This window comes from Hemicordylus capensis, chromosome 11 (genome assembly GCF_027244095.1).
Source record: "Hemicordylus capensis ecotype Gifberg chromosome 11, rHemCap1.1.pri, whole genome shotgun sequence".
Taxonomy (NCBI): domain Eukaryota; kingdom Metazoa; phylum Chordata; class Lepidosauria; order Squamata; family Cordylidae; genus Hemicordylus; species Hemicordylus capensis.
The window spans coordinates 28,183,811-28,210,113 of NC_069667.1; the positions used below are offsets into that span (position 1 = coordinate 28,183,811).

Below are 26,303 nucleotides of genomic sequence, written 5' to 3' on the forward strand. Positions count from 1 at the left end.
TGAGTGGCTGCAGGGGTTTGTGGCATCTCTTCTGGGGCTGGGTGAGTGTACCCTGGATACTGATATCCTACCCCATCTCAAGGTCCATGGGTTTAACTTTAAAAATGCATTTTACCTGCTGCAGCTTAAATAGCCCTGTGTAAGAAATTGTACTCGAGTTCAGCAAGAGCATGTGGACCAAGGGAGGCCCAAGGTCATATGGCATCTGAAGGGAGGTGCCCGCTTCTCGCTGGCTCCAGGCCCCTTCCCATCCAACCCTTGTGAGCTTTGCACATGGCGTGGGGTTAGGAAGGAAGGAAGGAAGGAAGGAAGGAAGGTTTTTTCACAGTCTCCTGTCCTTGTGCTGCTTGCCATATTTTCAAGAAGTGGGGGGAGGAGGAGGGCTTCCTTATGTCTGCAGTCTTTCGTACAGCATCAGTCCAGGTGCCCATGTCTCCTCACTTCAAAACACATACATGAAAACCATTCACAGAACTCTCAGGAAGGACCTTGTTCGAAATCTGTGCTCCAGTGTGCAAAATCTTTTGTTTGGCACTGCAGAGATGTCTCGTTCTCATCTGTCCCAGCATGTCTCATCAGTTATACATGCAGATAGATAGATAGATAGATAGATAGATAGATAGATAGATAGATAGATAGATAGATCTGCTTTGGGAGCCTCTTTGGGCTAATAATGCAAGATAATCCAGTCAATCTCATTTGGGTATCTCAGCTGGATTAGTGAAGAATTAGTGTTGTCCTTATATGGGACTTTCTCATAGCAGGAGAAATATTGACGGTCAAGAAACAGTGGAGGTGAGCAGAGCATTCTTGAGCATTCTTGTACTGAGCAGAGATAACTGGGCTTCCACTATCCCCATAAAAGAGGGTAGACAGTATAGCAAGCAGTTTGAGATGGTCAAGCATTCTTGTATTGATTTTCTTAGAGCAAGATATCTGATTAAATACCCAAGCATGCAAATATGGGCCAGTAATGAAATGTTACAGTATACCTCTGGTGTGCATGTGTTATTTGAGCCAGTGCCTGAGGGTGGTGAAAGTTTTAGGCACCTTTTCCCCTCAGAAGGGGAAGGGGCTGTGAGTTGTGCCTGTCTGGAGGGAGTATTCTTCAAGCTGAGAAATTCCCTGCTCTTTCTCTCCAAGCCCTCCTTTTCCCCTCCTCGCCACTGTTCCATTAGCTCCACCCACCTGAGTCTATGAACATTCTGCTCCATTTGCCCCCTTAAGTTTTTTCCCTTCAGATGTTCATAAAACCAGCATATCTGCAGGTTACTCTGAATCTGCTTGTCTCCCCTCCCTTCAGTTATACACCCTGACATTTCCAGCTCTTTGGGAAATAGAGATAACACTTTTTTGTTGTTGTTCACTTAGGCTTTTTAGATGCTTTTGAAAATGATTTAAAATGTTTTTGTCACTTTTATTGTGTTTGTTGGCATTTTTTGATTCATTTGTTTTAATGTGTTTTTAATTGTATATTTTTCTAATTTTATCATTTCCTGCTCTGTAAGCTGCCCAGAGGACAATTTATTATAATAAAGAAAGTTGTTGTTAGGATGATGATGATTATTTATCATTATATAAGAATAATAGTTTCTCTCATCACTTTATAACTTCACCATCAATTAACTTCTGTGTTTTGTGTTTACAATTGCATTTTAAATAAAAAAATTATTTTATTTTGTTAGAAATAAGAAGGAAATAAATTGGAATGTCTTCCTTAGATGGGCTGAGGTTTTGAAAACTCCCCAGTTAAAGGCTTGTTCCCTTTTTCCGGGTTCACTGAACACCAAGGAAATCTCTGCAAATGCAGAAAGAAAAGGCCATTGAGATTATCTACAGTGAGCATTTATAGGAGGGTTTTTTATTTAAAGAAAATATATTTACTTGTGATGGTCTGCCATGCGAGTGGAAAATGCTTCGGTTCTGCAGCTGCTGAGAGGTTGCCCTGAATCCCCGGGTGAAAGATCTAAAGTTCTCAGCCACATGGACACATGCAATGCCACGTAAAGTTTCTGAATATCTTTGGCATGTTCAGTGGATAAAAATATAGCAAAGACCCAAAGGAAGTGAAAGTTTTCCTGGGCTAAAAACACTGACCTTGGCTCTGCAGATCAGTATTTCTGTGTGGGAATCCAACAAGTAGATGAACTAGCAACCTAAGTTTCTGTTGTAGTAAAAGGCAACGGTCTACCTTTCCGTCTGTACACAAGGCAGTTTCTGGCATTCTGTCCCAAACTACCAACTTCCCATCATGTTCAATGTAACCAAGAAAGACAATGGAGGGAGGGAGAGAGGTTTGATTATTTGGTTATCATCAAGGTCAGAGAACAGATTGAGGTTCCTGCCCTGGAGCTATCCATGAATGCACCCCTGCTGCCTAAATAACTGTATGGCTGCAATTAATTCCAGCTGCAGAAATCTAATAATGGAGAAGAAGTATGCTTGAAAGTATCCTTAGCTTCCAAGATGCAAGGGAATTCTGTTTTCTATGGCTCCCTGCCGAAATGACAATTCACATGCACCCTGACAGGAAAAGATGCTCCTGGACATGCTTTGGGGGAGCACCCAGGCAATTCAAAGTTAGGACTAAAAACTGCTTTTGGTTCCCCCACCCGCCCTGCCCCACCCGACCCCAAGAAAAGAGCCAGCATGGTGTAGTGGTTAGAGTGCTGGACCAGGACCGGGGAGACCCGAGTTCAAATCCCCATTCAGCCATGAAACTAGCTGGGTGACTCTGGGCCAGTCACGTCTCTCTCAGCCTAACCTACTTCACAGGGTTGCTGTGAAAGAGAAACTCAAGTATGTAGTACACTGCTCTGGGCTCCTTGGAGGAAGAGCGGGATATAAATGTAAAAAATAATAAATACATAATAATAAATATGAAAAGGAATACATTCTCAGGTGGAAGGCCTTGCCTAACAGTACAGTAATCCAGGGTAAATATTTGTTATAGTTTTCTCCATCCACCCTAAAAGGCAAACTGAGTCCACTGGATTCAGGTCCCATTTCTTCCTTGTCATTTTTGAGTGATGAATCTCTTGTTAATGTTTACTGTTCTTCTGCATATCTTTCCGCTTGTTTATGAGGCTTTCCTTTGCTGTTTACCCATTAGATACTGTGAAAACATCTCCTTTGCATTGGGATTTCGTTTGCTTTCCCGACAGGGGCAGTGCTGTGAAAGACAAGGAGGCTTTGTTTCTGATGCTGGAAGAGCATTCTGTGAGATGGACCTGGTGCACTGGGATTGTTAATTATTAACATTTTTAATTATTTTTTTTAATTATTTATCCTGCTATAATAGAAGCAAGACCCTTCTTTGCCAACTGAGATACTGCAGAGGGAGTTTTGGATATCTTGGGGTTTTGTTTAGAGCGTCAACAGCCATTTTCCACTTTCCATAATAATAGCATTTGAAACCTGGCATGGGGGAGAGAAGGAAATATTCATAGGTCTTAAAAAAAAAAAACTTGTTGCCAGAGTTTTGTTTTTTTTAAGCAGAAGAAGAAAGGGGGGGGGAACACTGTAGGTGAAGATGCGAATGGAGTCAGAAACTGATATTCATATTTCATGTCCTTTGAGTTCATTCTGTGTTTGTGCTCTTTTATTTATTACTTTCCAACAGAAGTAAGTGCAGCATAAAGAAAAAGGACTCTCTCTTGGCTTATTCCCCGACTGCATCTTCCCTAAGGCTTCCAGAATGAGTCTCTTGGTTAGAACCAGTCACTGCAAATCAACCATGTAGGCTTCAGGACTTTAGGAAAACAACCATCCAGCTTCAAACCAGCCTTAAACTTGCATGTTGACACACACAAAAAGTTGTACAAACTGCAAAACAGTCTCAGCTCAGTGTGATCCCTGAGTTGCTTTCAGCTCACCATAAAAAGAAAGAAAGAAAGAAAGAAAGAAAGAAAGAAAGAAAGAAAGAAAGAAAGAAAGAAAGAAAGAAAGCCTCATCTCATGCTGGGAAAGACAGTCATGGAGACTTGGAAGGAAGTGGGTTTTGTCCCACCACCCTCTACACCAGCGCTTGGTCTTGCAACCCCATGAAAAACGTGAAGTTTCGATCACTTTCAGTGTTTGAAAACTCAAGTGTTTAGGTAAATGGGAAGCTGCCTTATACCAAGACAGGCCATCTAGCTCAGTATTGTCTACTCTGATGGGCAACAGCTCTCCAAGGTTTCAGACAGAAGCCTTTGCCAGCCCTACCTGGAGATGCTGCCAGGGATTGAACCTGGGGCCTTCTGCATGCCAAGCAGAGGCTCTGCCTCTGAGCTACCAGATATTACAGGGAACACTGGTGTCCTCCCATAAGCCCACACCTAGGAACACAGTGGGGCCAAGGTTGATTTGGGCCCGCTGAAAGGATTAAAAGAAAAGAAAAAAGCAAGGAGTGTTTGAATACAGGATTTGCAAGTATCCTAAAAGTGGGGAGTAACTTGTTATTAAGATTCAGCAGAGACAGGATGGTGGATCAGCAGTACCAGGGATGAGCACAATGCTGATGAGGCAGTGAGAATGCCAGTTCAGTCAGGGGCTAGGAGTTGTTTTGATTGCGTTAGGGTGGGGTCAGTTGGTCCATTGGAACTTGTGGTTGTCCCCAGACCCTTTCTTGTTGGGCTGCCAATTCTGGCTAATCAAAAATGCAGGAGTGCTGTGGATGGTCCCCACTTTCCCAGGCTCAAAGCACAAGCCTCTGATCATGTGACAGTCTCACTTGCCTGAAATGGAGGCTGACCCTATCTCCATGCAGATGTAATTGAGTGCAGTAGTGCTCACAGCTAGGCATCTGAAAGCAGGGAGGAAGCCCCGCCCTGCCACAGTCACTCACACCGCACCATTTGTGTGAAGGGGAAGTGCCGGCCATCACAGTTATGGTGCGCCCCCAAACAGACAACACTGCGACCATGAGCACCTAGGAGGAGGGGCTGAGTGACTGCAGCAGCGTAGGACTTCCTCCCTGCTTTCAGAACCCTAACTGTGAATGCAATGGAACCCTGGTTTTGAGTAGCAAAATTAACTATAAACCAAGGGTCCAAATTGGAGTCTCCAGAGCAAAACCTCAGGTCGCAGAAGGAACAGGATTGGAGTTGCACACATTTAGACATAATGGTAGGGAAACCTCTGGGCCCTGGAACTCCAGTTCCCCCGTTATGTGCAAATGCAGCCATGCTGGCACATGTGGCAGTTAGCAGAGATGGAAGCTAAATTCCCAAATGTGAGGGGTGGAAGTGCTCTGGTCACATGTGTGGGCCCAGGGAAAATGGGAAAGATAAATGGGGGGAGGCAAGGAAACAAAGGGATAGGAACTCAAGGACGGAGTCGATGAAGGAAGAGATGTACGATACGTTGGACTGGAAAGCAAACTTTAGGCTCCCATTCCCACTATCTTGTGTTAATGGAAGTGCCTTGTGTGGTTGCAACAGGAGGGCCCCCTTTGGACACAGCGGCAAACTGGGGTAGATCTGCCAGTTCTGAATGGGGTTACACTCCCCTGGAAGGAACAGTTTGGGAGTACTTCTGGACACAACCCTCCCTATGATCCCTCAGGCGGAGGCGGTGGCCAGGAGTGCTTCCTATCAGCTTTGACTGGTTCACCAACTATACCCTTTCCTGGAAGTAAGTGACCTTAAGATAGTGGTGCACATGCTGGTCACCTCCAGGCTTGACTACTACAATGCACTCTATGTGGGGCTGCATTTGTACATAGTCCAGAAGCTTCAATTGGTACAGAATGCTGCCACCAGATTGCTCATGCCAAAGAGACCATATTACTGGGAAATATCATTTCTCAGAAGTTTGGGATCCCTAGTAATGACTCAGGAACCCTGGGAAACTATAGGGGTCCTGGCACTTGGGATTCTGGTACCCAGCATTCATGAACATAATGCAAGTCCCAATGTTATCCCATTTCCCACTCACACATTTGTGTGTGGGGGGGGGATGTGTGTGTGTGTGTGTGTGTGTGTGTGTGTGTGTGTGTGTGTGTGTAGGGATATATATATATATATATATATATATATATATATATATATATATATATATATATATAAGAGAGAGTGGGGAAAGGAAGAGGTGACTGCAGTTGTGGGGAGGACTGCCACTTAACCCATTATGAACCAGGGATAAGTATTGAAAGATTTTCTTTACACAGCTTATAATCAGGGAAGAATATCTGCTGGAGATATGTGAGAGGAAAATCAGAGTACACAAGAAGCTGAGAAAAGGAAGGATCGGCAGGGTGCAAGGGAAACAACACAGAGCCTGAGGATACAACATACAGCTGACAGAAAAGGTAGGCAGGGGAGATACAAGAGCATTGGACAGTTACTGTAATGCAATGAATGTGGGGCTTTATAGAACTTGTCAAGCATTTCTCATCAGAAGAAAAAAGAACCCCAAAATTCAGTGGTTTTTTTCTCAAAAGAAAAGCCTCCTGAACCTTATAATTTACTAGTGACTCCATGTTTCCAAATGTTGTTATATGCCCTAAGGCTGGAGGAATAGGCTTGGTTCATATTGAAAAGAAAATCCAATAAACAAACAAGAGGGTAGCAATCAGAGGAATGCGAACAGGTTGTGAGGGGGCTCATCTACCAGCTTTCCATTCTGTCAAGATGACCCCTTAGTTAGCAATCTGGTTAGCTCTCAGGACTACTCTTCTGCCAACCTGATAGGCCAGTATTTTTTTATGATGCTCACTTCTTCGCAGCTCTGTGAGCACTTGGGAGAAAATTGTGGGCATCCTAGCTGGCACCAAGAGCTAGAATTTTTGGCTATGATCCTGTATTTCCTAGAAATTGTTTAGTGCTCCATTTTTTTTTATTTAGTTGTATAAACGAAGAGGTCCAAGAGGTACCACAGATTTTAAAAACTCAGGCAGACACTTTCTGTGATTCACAGTTCCAGAGGTGTTTGCAAGATGCCCGTGGAGGATATTTTAGGTAAAAACTCCCATGATTCATAGATCATCTTTCTTTTAGGTAATGCGTGTATCATAGCAAAACAGTTTCGGCAGCTAGCTCAGTAACTCACCGTAATAGTTTCAAGGACCAAACTGTAGATGTTTTTGAAAGAAGAAAATGTAACTTTGAAAATCCAAAGATATGCTGGAACTAAAAGAAAACAAACTTCTAGTAAGTAGACTCTCATTTATGTGGAAACTTCCCACTGTGTTTTAGAAATCCATGCCCATTATACCTGAAATGTAGGGCCTCCCTCAAAGGTTTGGGTAATGAGCTTTGAAACTGCTCTGGGTAATTTTCATCCATATTCTATTCTGTTCTATTTTTATCCATAAGACCATAGAAAGCTGCCTTAGGTTCATCTAGCTCAATATTGTTGGCAGTACAGTCAATCAACGGTAACTACTGTTGACTATAACTCCCAGTATCCAGAGCTGCAATGGCCTTCGGCTGGGGATTATGGGAGTTGTAGTCAACAACATCTGGGAATGCCTCCTACAGAGAAGACTGGTGGACACTATGCCCAGTACTGATGTGGAAACTCCCTGCTGAGTGCTGGTCTCTGTGCTCTCCATGTGCTCCCCAGAACTCTTCTGTGGGACCATTCATTGCCCCAGCTTCCAACCTGGAGTCCCCAGATGTGGCTTGCTGGCAGACACTCTACCCAAGACTCTCCTGGGACTCCTGGCCAAGAGTCTGCCTGTGTGCATCTTTCCCCTCATGTACCAATCTGCAGCCCATTCCATGCACAAATCCAGCCTTGAAACCTGGTGCTTGCTATGCATTTGGGACCCTCTGGATTAAGATGCCAGTCTGGCAGATTTGTAGGCCTTCTCTAATCACAGTGAAGGCCTCACTGTGGTGTGGACACAGGCTCACCTGCCTGAAATCCACCCCGCCCTTTTCATAACTCTCAGCAGACTAATGACAGCTTCTTTCCTCCTTTTCACTCTCTTTTCACTTCCATTTTCCTCGCAAGCCATCTGGTGTCAGATACCCTCATTTCCTCTTCTCTCCCTTTCTCAGAGTAGTCTTTACCCTCACTCAGTACCCCTACTACTATGAATATTTATATACTGCTTTTCAACAGAAGTTCTCAAAGTAGTTTGCACAGAAAAGTAAATAATAAATAAGTAAGATGGTTCCTTGTCCCAAAAGGGCTCACACTCTACAATTGTGGTCAATATATCTTGCAGATAGAAGTGCAGGGGAGGAGGCAGATGGATGACAGTTAACCCCTTCCTTTCAGAAGCTAAGATCCAGGCATGGTGGGATTCATTCTTTCCCCACCCTTCTCTCTTGCCACCCACCACACATTTCCCATTGGCCATAACGAAAGGGAGCCCCCCGGGGCCCAGAAGTCAAGGGAGGTACCTTGTTATTTCTAGTCTATTCTGTTGGCTTTAAGAGTGTAGTTTCCACTCTTTGAGAGCAGAGAACGTGCTGGTGGTGAACACTGAAGACACAGTAAGATCTGTTTAGATAAAAAGCATTGTCAAAGGTACTCCTTAGCAAATACTACTTCTCAGGATGCTTATTGCTGTAATTGTGATGCATTGAAGGTGATCTATCACAATCACGGCAATACTTCAGCTAAACAGTGTTTAGAGATTGTGGGGTGTGTGGACAGCTAATGACTACAGTCAGTCATTCTTGCAGTGCTACTGCCATTCTGTGTCTGGAGGTTTGCACAGCCCTCAAATGGGGGTCAAGCAGCAACTGTGCTGGGGGGATTGCCCGCCACATTAAAGACCCCTACCTTGCAGAGAGTTATCCCTCCCCATTTCATGCCCTTCATCAGGAATTTAACACTGAGTGGCAAGGAGCATACCCTGCATCTGCACCACAGCCTTAATCCTACAAGCGTAATTCTAATTTCTAAATAATAATAATAATAATAATAATAATAATAATACTTGCTACCACAAGGCCAGCTCTCCTCCTCCTCTCACATTTGGAGGGTCAGTAAATGATGCAAGGAGGTTTTTTTTAATCCAGGATGGGAAGTGGGTGTGAGGTGGCACCCTTTCAGGCATCATAACAGTGTCTGCTCCCAAGAGGTTTGTCTTTGGGCCAGTTTGGGACATAGGAAGCTCCTTTATACCAAGCCAGGCATCGAGGCGAGTCTCACAATCAGTGAGACCTGCCAGAGGAGATTCTGTGAGGAGAGTGGGCTTAGCCCGCTCTCCCTGCAGACGATAAAGGCTGCCCACACGACTGCCCGCTCCATCATGGAGCCTGGGGGGCTGTAGGGATTGGGGGTCACATGGCCCCAGAAGCTCCAGAATGCCCCGTGCGAGTGCGTGGGCTATGCTGGGGAGACCCTTGAGCCTGGGAGGCTGCTTGCAGCCTCCCAACGGGGGTCTCCTCATGTGTTGCTGTGGCGTGGAGCCACACTGCAGCAATACATGATCGGAAAACCCAGGTTAGTGGGGAGGGGTATTTAAGTGGGTTACCCACTTTGGGGAAACCGGGCTTGCCTGCAAGCCCGGTGGCTCCCACGGTCCATGGAAAGCACGCTCAGCTCCCTTAGCCCGCTTTCCACTGATTGTGAGAATTGCCTCATCCTGTTGCATCTTGGGTACATTGCTCTGGATGTCATCCAACATTTGGGACAGGATCATTTGCAAGCAAGCAGTCATAAGGTCTAGAAACCTGAGGTTCTTCATGGAGACGTCACTGGTGAGAGCACATTCCTGTGTCTTGTTTAAGCCCCAAGGTCAGGAGTGTCGAGCTGTGGCCCTCCAGTTTATTTATTCGATTTATATACCACCCTTCCAAAAATGGCTCCGGGCAGTTTACAACAAAGTAAAAACAATTAAAACCAGTTATCAATTAAAATCAAAACTCTAAAAACAGAATCGAGCCAATTAAACATTCAAACCGTTAAAAACCCTGGAAAACCAGGGCAAACATTTAAAACAGTTTACAACCATTTAAAAACCTGGGAAGGCCAGGCCAAACAGGATTTCTGCCGGGAGTGCCTTCCACAGCCCAGGAGCAACTACCGAGAAGGCCCGCCTCTGAGTCGCCACCAGACGTCTTGGTGGCAACTGGAGACGGACCTCCTCAGATGGCCTTAATGTGCGGTGGGGATCATGCAGAAGAAGGCACTCTCTCGGGTAACCTGGACCTAAGCCATTCAGGGCTTTAAAGGTAATAACAAGCACTTTCTCTTTTGCCCGGAAACATATCAGCAGCCAGTGTAATCAAGACAGGCATAATAATAAAATGCCCCAGAGACCAACCTGGCTGCCGCATTTTGAACCAACTGAAGTTTCTGAACTACTTACAAAGGCAGCCCCACGTAGAGTTCATTGCAATAGTCAAGCCTGGGACTTGTCGGCTAGTTGGACACCCCTGTTCTAAGCAGATATTTTTCACTGAGCACACAGTGCTTAATTCTAAAGTGAGTCCATATGGACAGCATCACCCATAAGTATTTCACTTCATTAGGATTCACCAGCGCGCGGCTGAATATTTCGGTTGTCATTCTTTTTTAAAGAGTACGTTAATCAACCTACCATACGCTTGTAGATTTCCCCCTCCGTCTCTGATATTATATGAATTAGTCTGACAGTCAGTTTGCAAAACACAATGAATCAATCATTAAATTAACTTAGTCAATTCAACCACCCAAAGTTACTTCAGGAGATCTTGAGAGATCTGGAATGCAGACAACATTTGAATCTTTCATGAATGGGCAAGCAGCTGTGTGTTCCACAGACACGTGGATCATCTCTACTGCTGAACAAATGGTCAATGGTAATTCTGGGGTTTATTGTGGCCACCCAGCCTCCTCTGCACCAGGCCTCTACAGCATCCGCAGCTCATCTTGGGAGACTGCTGTGTGTCAAGCAGCATATGCTAAGGCCATCCAAAGTGTCACACAGGCTCTGAGCGATGACTGAGAGTAAACTCCAGTCTCCAGTCCTACATCCAACTGTGTGCATTTGAAAAGGAAGACAGAAATCCTCAGCCCTTTCAGAAGCTCTGGTTCTTTTTATTCTTTTTTCTCCCTAGGATGCCTCAAGCTCCCACATTTGCATCTATTCTTTGGGGCTCAGTGATGGTTCGGCTTTAGATTTCCATGGAATCCCTTCTCCCAGCAAACCACGGATGAGTTGTACCTTAGAGATGCTTGCTTTAATATCCTCCCTCGGTTAGAATCTAGCTCCAGAACTTTGGTTTTCTGGTAGTGCTGAACTAAGAATTCTCACTGAAGATTTTGGGGCAAAATTCAGGGGGGGCACAACCGAGGGTGATTTAGAGGCAGTTGAAAGAAATTCTGAGAAAGTTTCAGCAGTGACTTGATCCAAGTTGGTGGCAGGGGGGCTGTCCCTTTTCCCTTTAATTATTTTGGCATGGTGGTGTTATTGTGTGGAACGCTTCTTGGCTGCCAAGGATTTCCCCCTGGAATATACCAAGAACAATGCTGCATCGTAACGTCGTCTCCTTCTGAGAGGGCTTCTGGGAAAAACATGGCAGCCACCGTTTTTGTGGGCAGGGGCCAACTTCTCAGCTCCTGTCCACAAAAGCTCCAAAATTCTCTTCGCCTCTCCCTCTTAACTTCCTGAGTGAGCCTAATGGGGGCTACTTCAGATCAGCCAAATCTCCGAACAGGTTTCAGATTCCACTTTGTGCAGTCAGCCCCTTACTTCTTTCTTCTTCTTCTTCTTCTTCTTCTTCTTCTTCTTCTTCTTCTTCTTCTTCTTCTTCTTCTTCTTCTTCTTCTTCCCGCTTGTCTATGCTGCCGAAGAACAGGATTTGGTGGGGGGGGTGAAAAACATTGTTGGCACTCTCTTAGCCCCCAGGCAAGTAATATCACAAACTCCTCATGCACACAGCTACTTTCACACATGCACCAGCACACATTTTCACTTGAAGCCAAGATGAGTCCACCCATCAGGAGCCAGCAGGCAGGAGAGAGAGAGAGAGAACACAGATCAAGCTGTCGCTCAGCCAGCAGCCTCCCCTCTCTCAGGGACCCAGGGATGTGTGCCCCACCTGGTTCAGTTATAGTCACACTCCTGTGAGGAGACTGTCTAATGGAGAGAAGACCTACATGCTTTCCAGTGTGCACAGCCCTACTTGATACCAGGTCTGAGATGTTGTGGAAGTATCCATGCACACTTTTCCCCATATTGCAATTGGGTAGACTCATCCACAAGATTATTATTATTAGGGTAGGACAAGTCTGGGAACTGTGTGCACCTCTGTTGTGTGATTGTGTGCAAGGAGAAAAGCCAGGTAGGAGAGGCAGGAAGTGCTTGTTTAGGAGAGAGGAGCTGCAATGGATGGCATTTTCTCTGAGAGCTGGCTAGGGCAGCACCTTTGGACCCAGCTGCTCGCTCTCCGACGATCACTTCTGCCCCCTACCTGGCTTCCCCCATCACACAGGATCACAAAACAGAAGCATGCCCAGCCCGCAAACGAGTGAGGCCAGGACACTTGCCTTACCCTGATGATGCTTGTGTGGACAAGCCTCCTCCTTCTGCCCACAGTAGTTACGATGCCTTTGTATATTGTCGAAAGCAAACAGTCTTTCTTAAAAGGATGAGAATCCGGGTGTTTTGAAATGCACTGCTCTCGGGTGCTTCAAGGCCTGCCTTTTTCTTTCTTGGCATTATTTTCTCACTGCTGAGGGCACCACCCTTTTGCTCTCGACAAGCAGACAATCACCACTCGGCTTTCTTTTGCAATGTGCTATTGTACTGAATTGGTTCCCCCCCACCCCCAATCTGGGGAACTGTATGGCTTGCTATTGATTATCTGCTCTTCCCCGCCTGGTGGAAACTAGCTTTTTTCCCTCCGGATGAGCCGCAATGTGTCTAACGTGTCTGAAAGAAGAGCCGAGTCACGCCCATGCAGACTTCACAGCACACCTTTGAACAGAAAAGAAGAAAGTGGATGGTTTCAGAGCAGCAAAAAGCACTGGTTTAAAAAAGGAAGACATTGTTTGTTGAAAAGTAAATATTTTCCCCATCGACAGTTCTTGTACAATTGCTGGTCAGGGAGCCAAGTGAACATTGGCTCACATCCTGTGCATTGTTATGTGTGCCTTGTAAAATAATATAGGCACTTAGGAACATAGGAAGCTGCCTTATACAGAGTCAGACCACTGGTCCATCTCACTCATTACTGTCTACACAGATTGGCAGCAGCTCTCCAAGGGTTTCAAGCAGGAGTCTCTCCCGGCCCTACCTGGAGACGCTGCCAGGGAGTGAATCTGGGACCTCCTGCGTGCAAGTCGTTCCTCTGCCACTGAGCTATGGCCCCATCCCCTAAGGGAAATATCTTGCAGCAGACAGGGCTCACAGGCAGTCACCCATCCAAATATAATCCAGGGCAATGCCTGCTTAGCAAAGGGAACCATTTATGCTCTCTACGGGCATAGCTCTCCTCATGCAGTTGTTCAAGTATGCGCTAGTGCAAATGCAGAAATGGTGGGAATGGAGTGACATGATAGTATGGCATTATGTCCCATTATTCTGTATTGCTGTGTTCCTTTGGGGTTTCCCCTCCAGATGGTTGTGAAACCAACATATCTGTGGGTCACTACAAGTCTGATGGTACCTCCCTCTCACCCACTGGTGCTCTATAAGAATCATGACATTTCCAGCTCTTTCAGAAATAGACATAAGATCGAAGAGAAAGAGAAGTTGCCACAACTCAAGTGGAAAGAGAACAAGGTTCATCTCCACTGCAAAAGTTCACATCAGGTAGTGGACCTGTTCATACTTCGGCATTCAAGAAGCAAAATGTACTGAACAGCAGGCGCCTATAGAGATGGCTGTAAGAACCCAGGCCTACATCTTGAAATGTAATAACAAAATGTTTTAAAAGGAAATGTAACTCTGAAGAGGAAAGTCTCATGTGCTTTTCATTCCCGTGACATTTTCGCTCTGCCCTTTTCAACCAGCTTTTGCACAGACTTGAAAGGGATTTAAATATGTAGAAATCCATATCCAATTTCTGAACTTGCCAGGTTGTGTATAAACATTTATGGCTCTTATTGATGGATCACACAGACTTGGTCCTGTGTTTATATTATGTTGGAGCAGAACAGGCCCTGATAGCAGCAAAAGGTCCAAGGTTTCTGCATTCCAGTACATCGGAACATCAGAAGCTGCCTTATACTGAGTCAGACCCTCGGTCCACCTAGCTCAGTATTGTCTACACTGACTAGCAGCGGCTTCTCCAAGGTTACAGGCAGGAGTCTCTTCCAGCCCTGCTTGGAGACACCCAGGAGTGAACCCAGGACCTTCTGTTGCCCTTCTACTGAGCTACAGCCCCATCTCCTAAAGGGAATATCTTACAGCGTTAACATGTAGTCTCCCATCCAAATGCAAACTAAGGTAGACTCTGCTTAGCAATGGGAACAATTCACGTCTGCTACCACAAGACCAGCTCTCCTCCCAACTCTGTCCTGGCCACACCTTCCATGCCATGTATAAGATCCCCCAGGCTGTTGTTACTGCACAGAAACATCTTGCCATGCGATGACAATTCCCATGCTGGCATCATCTGATGGGCAAACGGCCTCCACGTGACAGTCGGAGCCCAGTGGCCACAGGCTACATATTTATAGTCCAGCCATTTGCATGGACTGCAAGTATGGATATTTTTGTGGGAAGTGGTGGTGGATGATTCTATGACTGGAGTTTTTCTTAATTTTGTGCTGTTTTGTGTTTATTCCTTTCAAGGATGGAGGAGTTTGGATCGGAACATTTATTTTTAGAATCCGAGTGTTTTGGGGGACAGAGAACCATATTCTTATTCCTATTCTTTTTCTATCTAAACCACTTTGAGAACTTTTTCATTGAAAAGCAGTATACAGATAATAGTAGTCAGCAAGTCAGTAAATAGTGGGTGTTTATATACTATAAGGCAGAGCACAGGAAATGTTTTAATATGCTGGAAGATGAAGCAATTCCATGCTGGGTTTGTTGGTTGGTTGGTTTAAAAACGTGATGTAAGTTTCATTTTTTTTAACCGTCTGAAAAGTTATTAATTTATTTAAAAATCACTGCGACTTCAATAACGATTATTAATAGTACATTATTAGGAAATGTCTTGTTATTGAAGTAGGAGTGAGAATAGAGAAATGACATGAGGAAGGTACGTTTCCCCCTCCCTGCATTCAAGGACATTGTGAGAGGAGACCAGGGCCATGTCTATGTCCTCTGAGCACCAAGCGTTAGGCATGGGCAGTACAGCCATTGCCTCCCACCATACTGTCAAGAGGCATGGTCCCATTTCCCCGTTGTGTGTTCCCCGCACCTAGGAGGAGAAAAAAGGGCACAGCCCTAGAGCACAAGGGCTAGGAGCAGGAGCAGGAAACATCCCTGTTCAAATTGCACCTCCACCATGAACTCATGAGCAACCTCTGGCCAGCCCTGAGGTAATCAAACATACCCTTGATTGCCTGTGGCCCCTCCCATGATCAGTTTATCTGTGTTTCTCCCCCTCGCTCACTGCAAACAGAGCACTCAACAAACAGTGAGCCCCCAAGCTCAGCTCTGCGCCCCCTTCAGGTGGGCACTCTGGGCACACACACACACACCAGCTTTCCCACCCCTATGGCCAGCACCGCCTTAGGCAAGCCATCAGATGATCTCAGTCCCAGCCAGCCTGCCCCCTCCCTTATTTATTTTCTGCGTAAACTACTTCGGGAACTTTTAAAATTCTCCTTCTTCTTCTTCTTCTTCTTCTTCTTCTTCTTCTTCTCCTCTATCATCATCATCTCCATCTATATTAATATTAATATTAATATTAATACCCATCCATTATATTTGGACTAGCAAAGAGCATTCCATCACCTTTCAAAATCTATGTCTTCTGCAGTGGTTTGGGCATCTGCATTCAGTCTATTTTCCCTCCATTCATTTCCTATGCAAAGTCCAGTTGTGTTCAGTGTCTTCAGTTCAGAGCTGTGGACGCGGCATGCCTGATCCAGCTGTTTCATCCCTGGTGAACTCATAGAGTGGTGTGCAAGTGGTGGAGAGTGAATGGCAAACTGGACTCCATTCCAGGACACATGCTTCTCATTATGGCCGGCTGGTGTTCACCGGTCATATGCCAATAAAGCTGTCCAAAAATTACAAATGTAACTGGATCAGAGAGCACTTGGCTTGAACTAGCTGTCAATTAAGTGTAAAATGATGGATTCCAGATCTCTTTGGGAAAGTGTACGTGTGTCCAAGTCCTTCCTATGCACCATCCCACCCGCCATCGCTCTCTGTCCCTGCAGTGCAGCAAGAAAAGGCATTAAGGCCATGCACACGGCCCTTGTTGCTGGCAGGGCAGAGCGCTGCTGGGGAGGCCGGCTCGCAGTCTCCTTCCCCATCCAGCCTCTGCTGCTTGCAGAGCGGCGCCATGGCAATTGGCAGAGCAGGGAGCTGGAGGAGAAAGTCCTCCAGGAGCCTGGTGCATTGAGGGGTCCTCCCTGGCCCCGGCGCTCTCACCGCCTGGCTTGGTGTAGGCTTGGGCGACGTTCCTCCAGCCCACGCACCCGGTGCCAGGCTGAAGGACACACTCACACCCTTAACCCTGACTAAAGGCCAGGGCTCAAAGTAAGGTGAGGTGAGGCAGCAGTGCCAAGATCGTCCCCAATCCCAGCGCTGCACACGAGCAGCCGAACCCAGGCTGGGATGCCCTAACCTGGGAGAAAAGCCTTATTGTTTCCGTATAATTCTACGGCAAAAGGCAACACATGTAGTAGTAGTAGTATTGTTTATTTTGGCCCAAGGCCAGCATAAACACATGTAAAAATTGTTTCTTCAATGTCCTACATCAGTCCACGTTCATTTAATGCTTTAAAATATTTATAGGAATTGTCTGGGATGGGGCTGTAGCTCAGTGGTAGAGCATCTGCTTTGCATGTAGAAAGCCTCCAGTTCGATACCAGCTGGATTTCCAGGTGGGGCAGGATCTCCTCCCTGAAACCTTGGAGCGCCACTGCCAGTCAGAGTAGGCAGTCCGGAGTGAAATGGACCGAGGACCTCGCTGGAGTTTCTGTTTCCTCTATGTGTGTGTATGTATATCTAGACACACATGCACCAACACATATGTGTTGATGGGGATCGCATTTCCCACAGTCATGCCAATGGGGCCCTCCCTTCTCAAGATCCCAGGAAGAGCATCGAGAGGCAGAAGCTGGAAAGCCACAGAGCTAAGTGGCAACAGACAACAGTAAGCCATGGCAAAATGGTGCCGGGTGGCAGGAGGGATTGTGAAGCTTGGGTGACTGAACTGAGCTCTTCTCACTTGAGGGGGCTGCTAACACCAAGGAGAAAGGAGGATTCTGAGTGGAGGCTGGGAGTCCTGGGAAGGTACAGCCTCAACAGGGAGACCCAGAAAACGGGGGGGGGGGTGATGAGTGTTGGAACACCTTTCCTTCCATGATTAAGGTGTTTGAAGAGAAGAAGAAGGATCAGTTAGACTAGGAGTCAGAACTGGGCAACACCTCAGTGGCTTCACACACACATATCTATCTATCTAATTTGTACACCGCCCCAAACTTTTGTCTCTGGGTGGTTAACAATAGCATAAAACAAGTTAAAAACATATACAAAACTTAAAACAATTTATCAATTTAAAAATCAACCACAGATTAAAACCCAAACATTTTAAAAAGCTGGAAAAGCTTGGGTGAAGAGCTGGGTTTTCAAATGCTTTTTAAAAACTGTCAGAGATGGGGGGGATCGTATCTCAGTAGGGAGTGCATTCCACAGTCTCGGGGCAGCAACCGAGAAGGCCCAACCCCGTGTGGCCACCAGCCGAGCTGGCGGCAACTGGAGACAGACCTCTCCAGATAACCTCAATGGGTGGTGGGGCTCATAATGAAGAAGTTGTTCTCTTAAATACCCAGGGCCTAAGCCGTGTAGGGCTTTATAAGTTATAACCAGCACTTTGTATTTTGCCCGGAAACCTATTGGCAGTCAGTGTCTCCCCAAAGTGGCTTACAATGTAGCAACAATATTAAAGCAAGATTTAAAAAGGCTATACAAGGAGAGAGATTCAACAGGTAAAAGGCACATCAGCCATCAGGAGGCAACATATCCAAATGCCAGTTTTCACCATTCACCAAAAGATGTGCAAAGATGGAGCCAGAAGGGTCTCCCTAGGGCAGGCATTCCAGAACTGAACTCGGCAAAGGACTGTACAGGCTCTCTAAGAATAGCTAGGAAAGCTGATCTTCCAAGGAGTTCTGTGGATTAATTTCATCAAAGCCTCCAGTCTGGAGAGCCCCCAAACCATTTGGTTCTCATTATGCTGAGAGAGCCAGTAGAGAGAAAGGGAGGAGAGCTGGTCCCGTGATAGCAAGCATGAGTTGTCCCCTTTGCTGAGCAGGGTCCACCTTGGTTTGTATTTGGGTGGGAGACAACATGTGTGAGCACTGCAAGATATTCCCCTCAGGTGATGGGGCTGCTTTGGGAAGAGTACCAGCATGCTTGAATGCAGAATGCAGGGAAGTTCCATCCCTGGCATCTCTAGATAGGACCACAAGAGACTCCTGCCTTCAACCTTGGAGAACCCACTGCCAGTCTGGGTAGACAGTACTGAGCTAGATGGACCAGTGGTCTAACTCAGTAGAAGGCAGCTTCCTATTTGTATGGGAGGAGAGCTGGTCTTGTGGTAGCAAACATGAACTGTCTTCTTTACATAGTAGGGTCTGCTCTGGTTTGCATTTGAATGGGAGACTATATATGAGCACTGTAAGATATTCCCCTTAGGGGATGGGGCCACTCTGGGAAGAGCATTTGCATGCTTGCGTGCAGAAGGTTCCAAGTTCCCTCCTGGCAGCATCTCCAAGGGCTGAGAGAGACTCCTGCCTGCAACCTTGGAGAAGCTGCTGCCAGTCTGGGTAGACAATACTGAACTAGATGGACCAAGGGTCTGACTCAGTATACGGCAGCTTCTTAAAAATGAAGATTTCGAAACAATTGCTGCAGAAAACCAGACAAATGATCATAGGAGGAATGAAGTCAAACACAACAAGAAAATGGAAAGGAGGGCATAGTTCCATCCAAAATGCTGAAGTTTCTTTTTTCTGTTATTATTGGTGTCTATCTAATCAGATCGCTTCTAACCAGAGGTCTTAACCAGAGTCTTGTGGGAGTTCAGAGTGCTAGTCTCAATGCTTCTCCTCTGGAATGCATTTAATAATCACTTCCTCTCCTTGACTCCAAGAGCAAAACATTATTCGGATTCCAAGGGAGCAATTTTCTCTAGTATGACCATTTCCCTCTCTCCACCCTCTCTCTCTAGTAATCATGTCTGCAACTTCATTACAGTGCCAAAATTGAAGTCAGCCCAACTGTGTCCAGCTCCACCCAACTTATTATTGGGACCCAACATTCTCAAGTCCTGAAAACAATCTTGGAGTCCCAAATATCTCTAGACTAGGAGATCTCTCTAGACCGGGAGAGCTGGTCTAGAGAGAGGAGATCTGGCCTTGTGGTAGCAAGGCAGCAAGACTCCTGCCTGCAACCCGGGAGAAACCACTGCCAGTTGGTACATAAGCCATCGTGATCGAGATGCTCTGATTCAGTAGAAGGCAGCTTCCTGTGTCCCTGTGTTTGTGTGAAGAACTGCACTGAGGCTTTGTTGCCTTGTTTGTACATCACTGACCCAGACAATGCTCATGGTTTGACTTGAATAAGAGTCCATTAAAAACTTAAATATTGTGACAGTGGAAAACTTACTCTGTGAAATGGATCAGACATTTGCAATTGCCTTTATAAATCCCTAAAACAGTCTACTCACCATTTATTCCTTCACTAATTATTAAGAACCTGTAATGTATATTGATTTAGATATAAACAGTTTTATTTCCCAGCTACAAATCAGTATAAACACCAGGCTGAGTTCCACAAAAGAGGATTGTAACGCTGCAAACTGTTCTATTCTACAACCTGAACAGTTCATTGTGAAAAGCACTTTCTGTGGAGCTTTTGATACTGGCAGTTTGATCCTGAATATTAACAATAATGTAAAGCAAAGCAAGGGGGAATGGGGGAAAAACCACAGTATCATTTGTCTGTTCTTCTGAGGTTACATCTGTATTTATCTTACTTTGACACTCTCCTTGGAAGATTCATGCATAAACACGAGGTGGGAGAAGAATGAGACGTTCAGTTTACGCCTTTAATGCTATTTCTTTGCTTAAAAGGGACAGGATTTATTTTTTTAAAAAACAAGCTATTGGTTTTTTTGGGGGGGGGGTTCCCCCGATCTGGAGATTTTGCAGCAATCTGGGGATGCAGTGCTTTTTAAAGACATATTCACAAGGTGTCAAGTTATGTTGCTGTAACTTGCTAGTGTGTGGAAATTATTGGGTTGCATTTTGCAGAGTACTCATTGAAGACATTTTGGCTAATCGGTGTGCTTGGTTTTGAGATTTCAGGGTGTATTTTGCTATTTAACTTCAATGGGATGACTTGGATAAATTTCTCTCAGTAGGCCAGCCACTAGCACCCAGATGGCCGGGTTCCAAATGCCGCCTTCTGCACTGCTGTCAGAGCTTGTCAGACCTCCATAGATGTTGCCTCCCCACTTCCCTCCCCATGTCAGGCTAGCTCTGTCCAAATATATGGTCTTAGAAGGCTAACACTCATGAGTAAGAGGCAACACGTTGGGGGAGAGTAGATTTGGGGCCAACAAGTCAGGTCTGTAGCTTCAACTTGTTAACATTTCAATCTGATAACTTCATAAGCCACTTTCCCACAAACAATTGCCCACAAAGCAAGTTAAAATACACAAAATGTGGCACCAAGACAAATTCATTCAAGAGACGCCATCATATTTTTATTGTTTTGAGTGCTGTTGTCTTTGGGCTGTTGCTGCTGTCTGTCTGTCTGCAAAGAATTAACCATTCCCCCATGATTAACACTCGGGCCTCCCTGAAGGTTTCCTGCGAGCATCAACATTTCCTAATCTGCTCTTTCAAGCAGAGCTGTGCAAACAGTCAAGAGCTGCATTCCTTTTTCTCCCTGATGTTTTAGGCAAATTATTTTTGTTGTTTCTGCCAATATGTTTCTTCCTTCGAGGCATAAACTACTCCAGGATTTTCTTGGTCATTTCCTTAGCAGTAATAATGGACTCCTCCTGAGAAATAAATGGTACCTTGAGTTTAGCAGAGTTGTGTTAATATGTAAGTGGGAGGCCATAGTAGAATTGGCACCCTGACATGCGAAGGGGCAGAGGAGGAATTTGCTAATGAAGTCCATCAATGACTGGTGTTTTGTTTTGTTTTAAATGAAATTCAGAGTCCAATACCTGCCCTCCCCCTACTCTGCCATGATGCTGAGGCAGCAGTGACAAATGCATGTCAGCTGGGTTCCTCCCATGGAGAAATATCTGAGACTATTCCAGAGGAGCCAAATGGCTCTCTGTCTCTCACCGTGTAAATCTTTAAAGGTCAAGACCAGCACCTGGAATCCAGCCCAGAAGCCAACCAGTAACCAATGAAGCAGCCGCAGGATGGGTGTGGGCTTCCTCCAGGGAGCCCAGAGTGGGGTACATGGTGATGTCTGTCCTTACAGCAACCCCGTGAGTGGATTAGGCTGAGAGATAACTGACTGGTCCAGACAGCCAGCAGGTTTCATGGCTGAATGGGGATTTGAACTCAGGCCTCCCTGCCTGGCCCTAGTCCAGCACTCTAACCCTTACACCATGCTAACTCTCTAATGCTCTTCTGTGGCTTTAGCCTAGACCTAAAGGTCTTTAGAGGGCCCCCCCCCATGCCAGCACACTCCCCACTCCTACCGCTGACTGCAAGTTAAGCATCTTTCCCTTACACACATACTGTGACACTCACAGTATTCTTAACACGTGGGTTCTTGAGGGCACGAGCAACAACTGAACTCACAAGAATATAAGACTATGACAGGTATATGTATGCAAATATGCATAGCAGTAATATGCATAATATGCAAATATGAAGAAATATGCAAATATGCATAGCACTCTAACCATTATACCGTGCTGACTCCCTAATGCTCTTCTGTGGCTTCCACTCATTTTAACAGTGGTGAAAATAAAAGACAAGTGGCAAGTTTATTTTCTGAATTATTCCTGATACCACAAGATAAAGTCACGGTGCTGCTCTACCCCTTGCTTGTGGGGTTTCTTCTCGCCACATAATTATCTCAGAGTATCCTCCTTGCTACCTCTTTTCTCTCTCATGTATGCAGAACATGTTTCCCAGAATCTGTTCTCTTCTCACTGAGTGTCTTTCTTACGGAAATCAGTTTTCATTGACACTGAGAAGACTGTCGCTGAATCCTGCTGGGTGCCCTCACTATAACCTGATTTCTTTTCTGTTTGTTCCAGGGGAAATGGTTACCTGCCGTGTTTAAACACACTTTTAGACTGCTGAATCAGAACTAAACAACTTAAAAAGCAGAGCGAGATGAGATTTTTGCTGGGATCATTGGAAACGCCTGGGTTGGCACTCAAAGCCGTCTCTGACAATGGCTCTCAAGTTATTTTTATACAGTGCCAATGAACTTTAGAGCAGAGAAATCAAATTCACACTTGTCCAAACCCATGTTTGGGATGTTCAGTCCTTCCCGATGCTCCTTTGTCAGGGCGTATAATAAAACGCGATTGTCCTTTTCACTTCATGCCGATGGTGCTTCTCTCCAGTTCAAAGATCCTTTGCCTGGCCCAGGTGGTTTTGTGTTCCGTTTTATGGAAAGACATTTCATGGGGCTTAGATGGCTCTATGAGGAGTTGGCCAAGGAGCAGAGAGGCAGCTCTGGATTTCACTCGCATTTCTGACAGCCAGCCCAGACTCTTAAAGTCTGCCGGCAATTGGGTTTGTATTTCTTCAATGCACTCTTGGGAGAGGATAGGCCTGAATGTTCCATTTTCTTTTCTTTTCTTGTTCTGTCTACACCACCTCCATCACTTGACAATATGAAAGGATACAGCAGGACAGTTTGTTACTCCCTGCTAACTGAGCCAAGGGTCATCTTTTAAAGTAGTGACGGGGGCTGAGCCGCCGTTGAGCAAATGGGTTCGAAGAACCTGGGCCACAACCCCCACCCTAGGGGCTGTGCCTCGCACCCCAGCCATGCCACCTGCATCTGATGTCAGACACTGGAGGAGTAGCTTTGCTCACAAACGGGGCTGCGCGGAGATAGCCACTCCAGCCATGTTGCGAACACAGCACTGGCTGGAGATTTTGCCTGCAAGTGGGGCCGCATGGCCCCATTTGCAAGCAAAGCTACATTCCCTGCGTCTGACATCAGATGCAGTGGGTGGGGCTTAGTGTCTGATGTCAGGCGCAGGGGGCGTGGCTAGGAGCCATGGCAGTGGGCTGGGCGTGGGCCATCGCTGGCCTCCCTCTGCCCCTGCTCGGTGACTTTCTCATGTTTAGCAGGGGGGGAGAGACGGTCTCTGCCCACCCCCTGCACAGCAGGCCTTCTGTGGCTGTGGCTGGTGTCTACCTTATTTATTTTATTATATTTTATTTTGAAAGATTGTGAGCCCTTTGGGCACAGGGAAGCATCTTGTTTATTTATTATTATTATTATTATTATTATTATTATTATTATTATTGGCCATTGAACTGCTCTGGGCTCCAGTCACACAGATGGTCTGGTCACCCCAATCACACAGATGGCCAGTATGCATGCATGGTGGCCTCCAAAATGGTCACCAACAGCACAGAGAGGTCCAGAACAGGCCCAAAATGGCCTGAATCCAGCCATTTTGAGACCAAGGGGAGGCCGGTGGGGAGGGAGAACTGCCGGACACAACCCCCTGAAGCCACCGCAGTGCCGCCGGAGGCAGTAAGTGCTGCTTAAAGGTTTTTTACATCAGAACCCCCAAACCAGCACACATTTGAGCCAAGCTGGGAGGTCTGTTCGGGGGGAGGGGGCGAACATGCCCAGTTTTGTTTGAGATCGGTTCAGACTTGAACCAAACCAGGCAAACTGCTTTTGTGCACACCCCTTGAAGATCTGGGCAAGGAGGTGAGAGCAGATAATACTGAGATAGAGGACGGAGGGTCTGACTTTGTTCATGGCAGTTGTCTGTGTTTGTGAGTGTGTATGTGTGATTCTGATGAAAAGGAGCTGCTAAAGAAAATGCAGGTAGGTGAGAGACCGAGGTGGATACCTTAACTTAAAAAATAAGGCTGGTGGTAGATGAGCAAAGAGAAGAAGGAAATAGAAAAAATACAAGAAGAAAAGATAGCTCAGAAAAGAATGGGTGATCAGATGCACTTAAAGCTTAGTGGGATAAGCTTCAACTGAACTGAAGCGAAGCAAAAAAGAATTGTTTCTGTCTATCTGTTTATAGATAGATACCTAAAGCCAAAGAGCTGTGTCGTCGTTATTTTCTTTTACAGATCAGTATGTGAAATTCAGTACAGAGGCACACTGACTACTTTGGTATGAGTGCCAGTTCCTCTCAAGTTTCCTTGCTTCTGTGCCTGCGTTCTATAAATCCTACAAAATCCCTCTGCCTCTAGATACAGTGTGAGGCTTTCCCCCTATTTCATATAATCCTAGGTCCTTCCTTCCCATTTTTCCACTGGGTCCTGGCAGCCTCTCTCTCTCTCTCTCTCTCTCTCTCTCTCTCTCTCTCTCTCTCTCTCTCTCTCTCTCTCTCTGAACAAATATATTTGCCTGAGCTAGGATCCCATCCCCACTATGGCATAGGAACACAGGATGCTGCCTTATATAGGGCCGTTCACAAAACCGCTTTGCCTGGTTCAGGTTAAGTCCAAACAGGTTAAGTCCAAACTGGACCAGGCATATTTGATTTTGTGCCCCCCGAAGAGACCCCTGACTCGAATTCGAATTCAAGCCAGTTTTAAGGGTTTTAAGGGGTAAAAAAAAATGCAGAAAAAATTAGGACTCACCACCGGGTCCAGGAATGCTACAACAGCCCCAGGGGGATGGTCTCTGCCATCTCCCCCTCCCCCTGCCGGCCTTCCCCTGCTCTTCAAAGGGACGTTTTGTCACATTTTGGAGCTGTTCCAGACACATTTTGGAGGCCAGTGTGAATGGACCCTGGCCATTTGCTTATATATATTTGTATATATGTATGAGTGTGTGTGTGTGTGTGTGTGTGTGTGTGTGTGTGTGTGTGTGTACACACAAACACACACACTTTAGAACCCTCGAACTGACTCCAAGTCAGCCCGGGGGGGTTTTCAGCCACACCTTTGCCCTTTGCCCTTATGCCCTTTCCCCCCTAAACTAGTTGTTCTAGAGTCACCCCAGTATAAGAATTTCCCCCATGTCCCCCTGACCACACCCACAGGATGCTTCTTTGGGGTCACATAAAGCTGCTGGGGGGTCGGCTGACCATCTGCTGGCCACCTGATCCCCTTGTAGGTCAATTATGACATGACTGCCCCACATTTATCAGCTGGTTTGGCATCATTAACTTCTCCGTGGCTAGGCGGCATGCAAATAAATATCTCCATTCTAGCCCTATTATGTTCCAAACACTTGGAAGTTGTGTGTGTGTTTCTCTCCTCTCTCTTGCGCTAATGAACTCATCAGGGGTGTGGACTTCAGCATCTGTTTCACATTACAGGATGGATAGATAGCGCTGGATGTCAGGTGCTATTTGTTACTATAAGCTATCACTTCATTTACAATGTCCTTATCATAATGAACACAGTATGGAAGCCCATTTAATGCTCCGAGCAGCAGCAGACGCTAACTGTGGGAAGAGCCTGAGAAATTGCGGTTGTTTGAGGAAACTAAAGCACCACCTACCATTGAAAGGAACCTTGTTTTTGAGCTAGGAGGCAATTATTCTCAGGGCCAAAGCAGACATTACGTAGGAGAGGAGGGACACCTTTTTATGAAAAGCAGGTGAAGGGGGCTGCTGGCTTGAACAGAAGAACAGCCAAGGGCCTCTTAATACTTGCTCCTTCCACGAGCTTCTGCCACTCCAGATTGCCCCCAAAGGTGTTCCTTTGCCTGTTCCACCACCATGTGTGGAAATGCAGTTCAAGACAGCTTAAGATCTGAGTGGGAACCTGGTGGGGGAACTGTTGCTGCAAGAGGGATCCTGAGATGTCAATCTGATGCCCATCCCCCAAATCCCCAGCCCAAGGCCACGGCACCAATGCTGGGAGTTGCCGTCAACAACATCTGGGAATCTCTGGTACAGGCAACAGTGTTGCGGGGTTGGGAAACTGAAGATGAAGAAGAGGACAGCCAAGTGGCCTGGAGCACCTTCCCGGCAAGGCAGGGCAAGGCAAGGCAAGAACAGCTGGGGCTTTTTCGTTTAGAAAAAAGGCGACTAAGTGGAGACATGATAGAGGTTTATAATAGGGAGGTGCAAACCAGCTCGAGGTCAAGC

General features: G+C 46.0%; 1 long non-coding RNA gene across 1 annotated transcript in view; it reads left to right on the forward strand.

The window, feature by feature from the left end:
• Positions 1–22,580, forward strand: part of LOC128335671 (uncharacterized) — a 68,426-nt gene extending 45,846 nt beyond the window's left edge. The window contains exons 3-5 of the long non-coding RNA XR_008311674.1: positions 3,623–4,097; positions 6,152–6,292; positions 22,302–22,580. This is a non-coding gene — a long non-coding RNA (uncharacterized LOC128335671). The remainder of the gene's footprint in view (positions 1–3,622; positions 4,098–6,151; positions 6,293–22,301) is intronic.
• The last annotated feature ends 3,723 nt before the right edge of the window (positions 22,581–26,303 follow it).